Below are 9,321 nucleotides of genomic sequence, written 5' to 3' on the forward strand. Positions count from 1 at the left end.
CCCATCCAGGGTACCTGTCTGCCAGATTGAAACAATTGCTTGCCATGCCAAAAGGGCCACATCTACATCTGCCTGCAGGAGCTCAGCTCCAATGCCTCAGAAACTCCCGGAGCATTCACCACTTTCATGACCTTTGCAATCTCAATAACAGTTGATGGTTCACAGTTGACTGGAAAATCAATCATCAGAACCCTCCCAACAGAGATCTACAACATTCCAGAAGGAGGTTCAGCGTCATACAACCACTCAAAGTGGCCAGCCAAATGTGACAGTATAGCAGAAGCTTCTGTCAAGACCGAACAGTTGCCCACCATGACAATGATGGAATGAGGTTTAAGCCCCGTTTACACATAGACGGTAAGAGCTCCCGGAAGCGTCCCGGAAGAGTTTTTGACCGTCTTAAGGATCAAACGCTGTAGTTAACGCCGGCACTAGGGGGCGTGGCTTAGTTCCGGTTTTACCGGGAATCGTCGAAAAAAAATTATTCAACATGTCGAATAATTCTGGGAGCGCTCCCGGAGAATTCGTGTGACGACAGAGACAACGCGAACAACGGCGTTTGATACTTTTTAATCGCCGTTTCATCCTGCCCCTTCCTGTAGTGCCGCAGTTTACAACGCCGTAATTGGCGGCCGGCATTGTATCCCTAATCAACGGTGTGTAAAACGGTGATAGAGCCCACATCGGCATCCTCAAAGGCGTTTTAACCGGTGACAGAGGCAGACAAAACGGCGGCGCTAATGGACAGTACGCCGTTCTAAACGTCACCTCCCGGTTAACGGTGTTCCAAACGGCCGATAGGTGGCGGTCAGTATAAAAACGCTAGCGCGCTGCATGCAGGCCTCTCACTCGCAGCCAGCTCCAGATATTTTTGCAGAGAAGCTCCAGTATGCCTCCTAAAAGAAAACTGGCAGCGGCAAGGACTTACCAAGAGGTCTGGTTCAGAGGCAGAGGAGAGGCCTGTGGTGGAGACGAGTAACAGGCTGAGGAGGGGAAAAGGAAAGGAGAAGAAAAGGCTGAGGATGAGCTCCCTCCCCCTGCAGTGACAGCTGCTTCAGCCTATTATACTCTGGGGGCGGTGCCTATATGCAAAAGTTCCTGGAGTAACGCAGGATTTGCCTGGATAAAACCAGCGGTACACAGGGCATTATCGGCGGCAGCAGAACACCGCCGTTCTCACCTGCGTCTTAACCTGCGATTGTAAAGGATAGAACTGGGTATTAACCCCCATTGCCTGACGTGTGCCGGATGCTACAGCGTCAAAACGCTGCTTTATTCGGCAGATTTAGCGGCGTTTTATCTGCGTATTTGCGGCTAGTACAGCACTCAAAACGCTGGCCAAATGCTCCGCCCCTTTCCACCGCGAAAACAGCCGGAACTACCGCAAACTTCGGTCTACGTACTGCCCGCCGACAAAACCATCTATGTGTAACCTGGGCTTTAGGCTTGGACGATCTAATGGCTTTGATTCCTCTGTAAGCAGGCCGATGGTCACTAGACCACATCATTTGTCACCTGATTACATTTTGTTCTCACAAATGCCTCCTTGTGTACCCTCAAAACCATTACAGTCCACTTTCTGAGCTCCCCTTACCAACGTGGAATGTCCATCAAGTCGTGCCCTACACTGACATTCAGATATGAAACACCTCCTCTTGTGAGTGTTGTTGACTCAAATCCACACTCCAGCAACTTGGGGTATGGTCATGGAAGAAAACCTCACCTTCCCTTCTGTTGAATGGTTGGGTCTATATCTGCAAGTCTTCAAGCTACATTTCTTACCAACTTTGGTGAAACAGTCTGATCTTGAAGTCATGCCAGATTTAACCTTGAACATTTTGCAGACAGTAGTCTGTAAGACTTCAGTTGAATCCTTAGGAAAGCTACAAGTCTGTGGTTAGAGTTCACAAATTGGACATTTGTACAGACCCTACAGTTCTGCAGAAATCTCCAGCATCTTTTCATTCACATGGTTAATATCAATTGTGCCACCAGTGGTATTAGAATGCCATGTCCAGAGGTGCCGATCTGCACTTTGAAACAGCCAGAGCATTTTGATAGATATACACAATGGTGGGCACAGTTCTGCTAATCCGCTAACCGCTAATTAGCAAAGCTAACTTTTTTGCTACTGGATTACCTTTTCAGCTAATTTTGAAAACCATCAGCAGACCACTGAGCTTCCCCGAAATGTAGTTCTGCTAACTTTCAGTCCACTAACATTTTTTTTTTTTTACTGGCATAGTGAATGAAACTTAATGGTCAAAATCATACATGTTAGTATGATTTTGCGTGTTTTGCAATAGTCAGACCACTCTGAGCTCAGTCCTCTCCCAGCAGAAGAGAGCAGAGCGGGCCGGCTGCTGTTGCCAAAATAAAAAGTAATTTACAGGAGACATGAAGCACAAAGCACTTTTTACTCATGGTTTTACTTATAAACAACTCATTCCAGACAGTTTATCAACATTAACGGTAACTCTGTCATTTTTACAGAGAGAAAATATCGCACATGTTTTAACGTAATGCGCTAAATTCTGAAGGCTTGAGCTTTAACAGACACATGCCAAAAGGCATTATGGGAAATTCAAATGTCTCTTTCAATCACTCCCCCCCCCCCCCCCCAAACTGCATAGAACACTGCCATCTACTGGATGGATGGAAGTGTGAATAGTGGCCAATGTTGGTTGCTATCTGTTGTGAATACACTTCACAAACAGAATTGTCAGTTTTGCAAATGCCTTTTTTTTTACAAATGAAAAAAAATGACATTACAAATACACATTTATTTGTAAAGAACAACACACACATTACAGTAACTTGTGTGTTGGTTTTTACAAATAAATAAACCAACCAACCAGTGAAGGAGACTCATTTATCCCATAATGCCTTTCAGCACATGTGTCTCTTAAAGATCAAACCTTCAGAATTAGCGCATTACTTTAAAAGATATGTGCGATATTTTCACATTGTTCAAATGACAGTTACCGTTAATGTCGATAAACTGTCCGGAATTAGTTATTTATAAGTGTGAAAATTGCTGTGTGTTTCATGTGTCTTGCCCACTGTTTGTGTTGTAGTATGTCGAAAATAAGTGACTTGGGGGGGAGCAACAGCAGGCAGTGTTCGTTTCGGGTTTGTGATCGCTTTTGATTTTACTGAGAAGCCTAGGTGGTGCTTAAACTCAAAATTGGCTTATCAGTAGCTGATGGTGTATGGAGTCAGTACTAAAAGTTAGCGGTTAGCTGTAGCTTACAATAATTTTTTGTGGTTTATTGGTTTAGTGTTATAAAAGTTAATTTTTCAGTTAGCGGATTTTAATTGATACATGCATTTTTACACTTCTTCAAATTGTGGAAAACAAAATCCTTATGGATGGGCAGACACATCCGCTGTAAACGGAAGAATACCACAGTGTGATACAGTTGAGCCCAGTTTTCCACTGCCAGTCCCCTGTTGTGAAAGTGTAGTGACACGGACCCACATCAGGGGGCGTAAATGAATGGACAATGAATGAGCTGAAAATAGAACACTTTACTGTTGTGAATGTGCACAATGAAATACAGACAATTACAGAATTTGTATGTAGTCAATCTACAAAGGTGACGTGTGGGCAGGCTCGAGGATAGAAGACGTCCGTCCAGAGAGGAGCCGGAACCCACACGATTTCCACCGCCACCGAACCCGGAGAATACTGGAGCCGCCAGGTCCCGAGTCCCCAGGTGGTCACCGTCTCCGGCTGTCGGATCTGGTACTGCTGGCAGGAAGCAGAAACAATCAAGAGTGGGTGTGTGCACACCCAGTAACACAGTCAGATCCATTAGATTTCTCCTTTTGTGGGAGAATCTCCACCTCCGACACAAAAACACAGAAACGTGCAGAGAACGACTGTTACTTCTCTGGTTTGGAAAGAGGAATGAAGTCCGTCACTCTTCCACGTCCAAAACCCAGCTCCCAGCTGACTGAAGATAACAGGTACTCCTGCAAAGGTTTCAAAAGACAATGATAAGTGCGTTCAGCACAGACACGGCTGAGAGTTTTACCTTCTTCGCTTGAAGATATCTCGGCAGCGAGGTGGAGATGTCATCCGGCTTTATGGAGTGGTTGATAGATGACAGCTGTTGGTGATGATGATTGACAGCTGTCCTGAAGAGGCGGCAGCACCCTCTCGTGCCTGAAGCCCGCACTTCAGGCAGGGCGCCCTCTGGTGGAGGCCAGCAGTACCTCCTCTTCAGCGGCCCACACAACATCCCCGATATGACACGCAGCAAGATTAAACCTCTTGTACTTTTCCTCCATCAGATCCGTCTTTGTCAAATTCACGAGTGAAGCAACATCCTCGACGTTATTATGTCCTCTGGTTTGAATTGATACCTGAAACCTGCGTGTCCTTGGAGGCTGCTTTTACTTCATCGTCTCTTCTTTTTTCTCTCATTACTCATCACTTGAAAGATGACCAACATCTCACTCTCAAAAAAAGCATTTTCTCTCTTATTCTCATCTTTTCTCTGAACAGTTAATTGCTCATGGTTTCCATGGCAATGTTTGCACCTCTCTTTTTTGTTGTATCAGATAGTCCATTGCAAACATGCTTCAAATCACATAATTTTACAGAGCCAACTCTTTTTGATTATTTTTTATGCAGTTGTATAAGCCTGCAAGCGGTTTCATGTCATTAGGATTAATCTCTGATTATTTTCATAATGGATCAGTTATTTTAGGTTGCAACATCCGATAAGACTACTGTTAATAGTACTTATAATAAAAGCCTAATTTCAGTTTCCCAGTATTAGTCGATGCCCTGCCTCACGCCCGATGACTGCTGGGATAGATGTTTTGTTTTATGTAGAGGGCAAAGCTTGAGTTTTTATTGAGCAAGCCATGTTTATCTCGAAAGCACGTAGGTTTCAAATGACAACTGTGTTGCAACTTCAGAGCTTCTTGATAAGGAAAAGGTAACATACAGGTGGCGGGGAGAGAAAGAGCGAGATTTGCACGAAAGTCTTTCCAGCCAAAGGACGTAGGACAGAAAAGAGTTTTGCTTGATTAATTATTTTGCACTGTGAGATTTCCTGCCAGTGCAGAAAATTATTGGCAGCACAGTGGTTAGCACTGTTGCCTCACAGCAAGATGTTCATGGGATCGATTCCCACCTGTGGCCTTTATGTGTGGTGATTGCATGTTCTCCCCGTGTTTGCATGGGTTTCCTTTGGGTTCTCTGGTTTTCTCCCACATTTAAAGACATGCAGGTTAGGTAAAATTGGAAACTTCATAATTGTCCAGGTCTCCCTGGCAAAAGAGGTCTTGATCTCAATGAGACCAACCTGGTTAAATAAAGGTTAAATTAAAATTTAGAAGAAATTCCTGTCTGATTTACAGCATCATCATGATTGATAATTAATCAGCGTTTCCTGCACCATGTTGATGGTTTTGATTGTTTTCTCACACAGTAGCAGACACCGATGAACAGAAGTATCCACTCCAACTTGTATGAGTGAGTTTCTGCTCGCTGTGGTCATCACGCGGTGGGGCTGTGCAGTGTTTGTTTTTTACATGTGCCTGTAATGCCAGAATCAGGCGGCGACTGTGAAGCGGGTGAGAAAAGAAGCAGGACCGGAAACGTCCGAGAAAAGAAAGAACACTTGAAGGAGGGCGAGCTCTTCTGACCCCAAGCAGTTGAACATGATGGAGGGAGGGAGGCGCAGAGAGAGCGATAGTCTGAGAAAACAAAAAGGGGAGATTATCACATTCTGACCTGCCCTTGGTTCATTACTCATTAAACACACAGGAATGTTCTCTGAGGCTGAATGAAGACGCATTTAAGAGGAGAAATTAACATTCTGCCAAACGTGAAAATTAACAAAATGCAGGTAAATACGCCACCACCTTGACTACCAAATATCCCCGTTCCCCTGCTTTTCTCACTCTGAGTACTCTGAACTGTAATGCAATCATCCCCATGACTCTTCTTCTCAATTTCATCATAAAAAGTACTTTAATTGCCATACAAGGGTGGCACTTTCAATTAATCTAACTAGGCTATGGAACAATTTTCCATCTTGGTGTTGAGCCCACTCATTCACATGCACATCACTTCTCTGGAAATTTGTATTCTCATCTAGGATCATTCAATCAATATGCAGCATGCACGTTATTACTGGCATTTAATTCATTAATGTAATTTCCAACTCTGTAAATGTGCTTAAATAAAAAAGTACTCATCACTGAACTGTAACCTAACCATCCCCATGACTGTGCCTCTCAATTTTACAATAAAAAGTACTTTAATTGTCACTCAGGAGTAGCACTTTCAATTAAACTTCTGTGCAAGCTGTAGGAAAAAAAAAAAAATCCATGTTTGTGTTGAAGCCAATCATTCACATGCACATCTCTCCCTTTCTGGTAATTTGTGTTCCTCTACAAATAAAAATTGTTAAGACAATCACTCCAACACGTAGCTCAGTATCCAACAAGCTTGAAAAAAAACTTGGGCCCGTAGGGTGAATTTTGAAAAGGGAACTGTCGTCTCGTTTGAGGGTGGGCAATAAAGGAGCTAAATGAAAGAGCATATGATGCATATGATGTACTTCTGGGGACAGTCCCAGTATTTACATTAACCCCTTAAGCCCTAGAGCCTATTTCACCAAAATCACATACCCATACATTATGATTTCTTTCTCAGCTTGTACAAGCTCAAAAATGCTAAATTTTGGATCAGCTAAAAGACAGGTCCTAGGGGATGTTATGGATGCAAAAAAATTGAAAGTAAATAATACTTGGTAGGAGTAAATGAGGTTTTTTTCCCACAAAAAATGAATTCCGATTTATGTCTTTATTTGCTTGGCGTTTCAGCTGTGGTTAGTTGTTATGTGATTGGATACTTTTGTAGAGGAGACTTCGCTTGACATTTTGATGTATAATAAGTGTATGTTGGTGTCAGCATTGGTTAGTTATGAGTGTTCAAATGTTCCAAAACAGGGCAAGTCCCCAAATTTGGGGACTCTAGGGTTTAATAGGTTAAATCTCCATAACCTCTCCCATTTGCCTTGTCTTCCCGTCTCCACTGAGAACCAAACAAAACTACACTTTTCACAATTGCTTCAGTGATTGCAGCTTGGGAAAAAAAGGTACACCATTTGTCTGTTAGAAGTGATGCTGTGTTTGGGCAAGCTGTCCCCGGAAGTGGTCAAATCCGGAAATATCATTCAGGGGTTCAAACAAGACTGTGGTGCCCAATTGAACTTCCTCCCAGACTTTTATACAACCCCTGGCAAAAATTATGGAATCACCGGCCTCGGAGGATGTTCATTCAGTTGTTTAATTTTGTAGAAAAAAAGCAGATCACAGACATGACACAAAACTAAAGTCATTTCAAATGGCAACCTTCTGGCTTTAAGAAACACTATAAGAAATTAAGAAAAAAATATTATGGCAGTCAGTAACGGTTTCTTTTTTAGACCAAGCAGAGGAAAAAAATATGTAATCACTCAATTCTGAGGAAAAAATTATGGAATCACCCTGTAAATTTTCATCCTCAAAACTAACACCTGCATCAAATCAGATCTGCTCATTGACATTGACCCTATGCCATGACATTGACCCTACGTGTCTTTTTGCAAGGAATGTTTTGGCAGTTTTTGCTCTATGGCAAGATGCATTATCATCTTGAAAAATGATTTCATCATCCCCAACCATCCTTTCAATTGTCCAAAATATCAACGTAAACTTGTGCATTTATTGATGATGTAATGACAGCCATCTCCCCAGTGCCTTTACCTGACATGCAGCCCCATATCATCAATGACTGTGGAAATTTACATGTTCTCTTCAGGCAGTCATCTTTATAAATCTCATTGGAACGGCACCAAACAAAAGTTCCAGCATCATCACCTTGCCCAATGCAGATTCGAGATTCATCACTGAATATGACTTTCATCCAGTCATCCACAGTCCACGATTGCTTTTCCTTAGCCCATTGTAACCTTGTTTTTTTTCTGTTTAGGTGTTAATGATGGCTTTCGTTTAGCTTTTCTGTATGTAAATCCCATTTCCATTAGGCGGTTTCTTACAGTTCGGTCACAGACGTTGACTCCAGTTTCCTCCCATTCGTTCCTCATTTGTTTTGTTGTGCATTTTTCGATTTTTGAGACATATTGCTTTAAGTTTTCTGTCTTGACGCTTTGATGTCTTCCTTGGTCTACCAGTATGTTTGCCTTTAACAACCTTCTCATGTTTGTATTTGGTCCAGAGTTTACACACAGCTGACTGTGAACAACCAACATCTTTTGCAACATTGCGTGATGATTTACTCTCTTTTAAGAGTTTGATAATCCTCTCCTTTGTTTCAATTGACATCTCTCGTGTTGGAGCCATGATTCATGTCAGTCCACTTGGTGCAACAGCTCTCCAAGGTGTGTTCACTCCTTTTTAGATGCAGACTAACGAGCAGATCTGATATGATGCAGGTGTTAGTTTTGGGGATGAAACTTTACAGGGTGATTCCATAATTTTTTCCTCAGAATTGAGTGATTCCATATTTTTTTTCCTCTGCTTGGTCTAAAAAAGTAACCGTTACTGACTGCCACAATCTTTTTTCTTGATTTCTTATAGTGTTTCTTAAAGCCAGAAAGTTGCCATTTGAAATGACTTTAGTTTTGTGTCATGTCTGTGATCTGCTTTTTTTTCTACAAAATTAAACAACTGAATGAACATCCTCCGAGGCCGGTGATTCCATAATTTTTGCCAGGGGTTGTATAAACCTAAACTTGTCAGAAAACAAATGTTGAAAACACAAAAACAATTCATTAACATTTCTTGAAACAACAGACTTAAACCAAATGAAAGAATTAAATAATGTGAGCCTCTCGGCTGACACCCACTCTTTAAATTTTTCCCCATCACTTAACCACAACCCCATCACCTCCCCCCAAAATAAACAGTGCATATATAACTTTATCTACTACTCTGTATCAATTAAGCTGTTAAAATAATTTTTTTTAAAAGTTGGCATAAGCATTTAACCGTACACCTTCAGTATGAGCTAATCGATACATAATAAATGATGTGATACCACGAGAAGACTAGATATACAGAAAAACAAATAAATTCATTTAAAAAACAGCACAAAACCATTCCTGGCATCACATCAGATCCGCTTCCACTGGGTTTTGGACTCAGCCCTCGTCACCAATTCTGTTCATGATTTCATGGACAGGATGTCAGGATGCATTCGGGTCCTGGAGGGTGTCCAGTTCAGTGACCTCAGAATTGTATCTCTGCTTTTTGGGGATAATGTGGTTCTGTTGGCTTCATCACACTGTGACC

This window comes from Thalassophryne amazonica, chromosome 1 (assembly GCF_902500255.1).
Source record: "Thalassophryne amazonica chromosome 1, fThaAma1.1, whole genome shotgun sequence".
Taxonomy (NCBI): Eukaryota; Metazoa; Chordata; class Actinopteri; order Batrachoidiformes; family Batrachoididae; genus Thalassophryne; species Thalassophryne amazonica.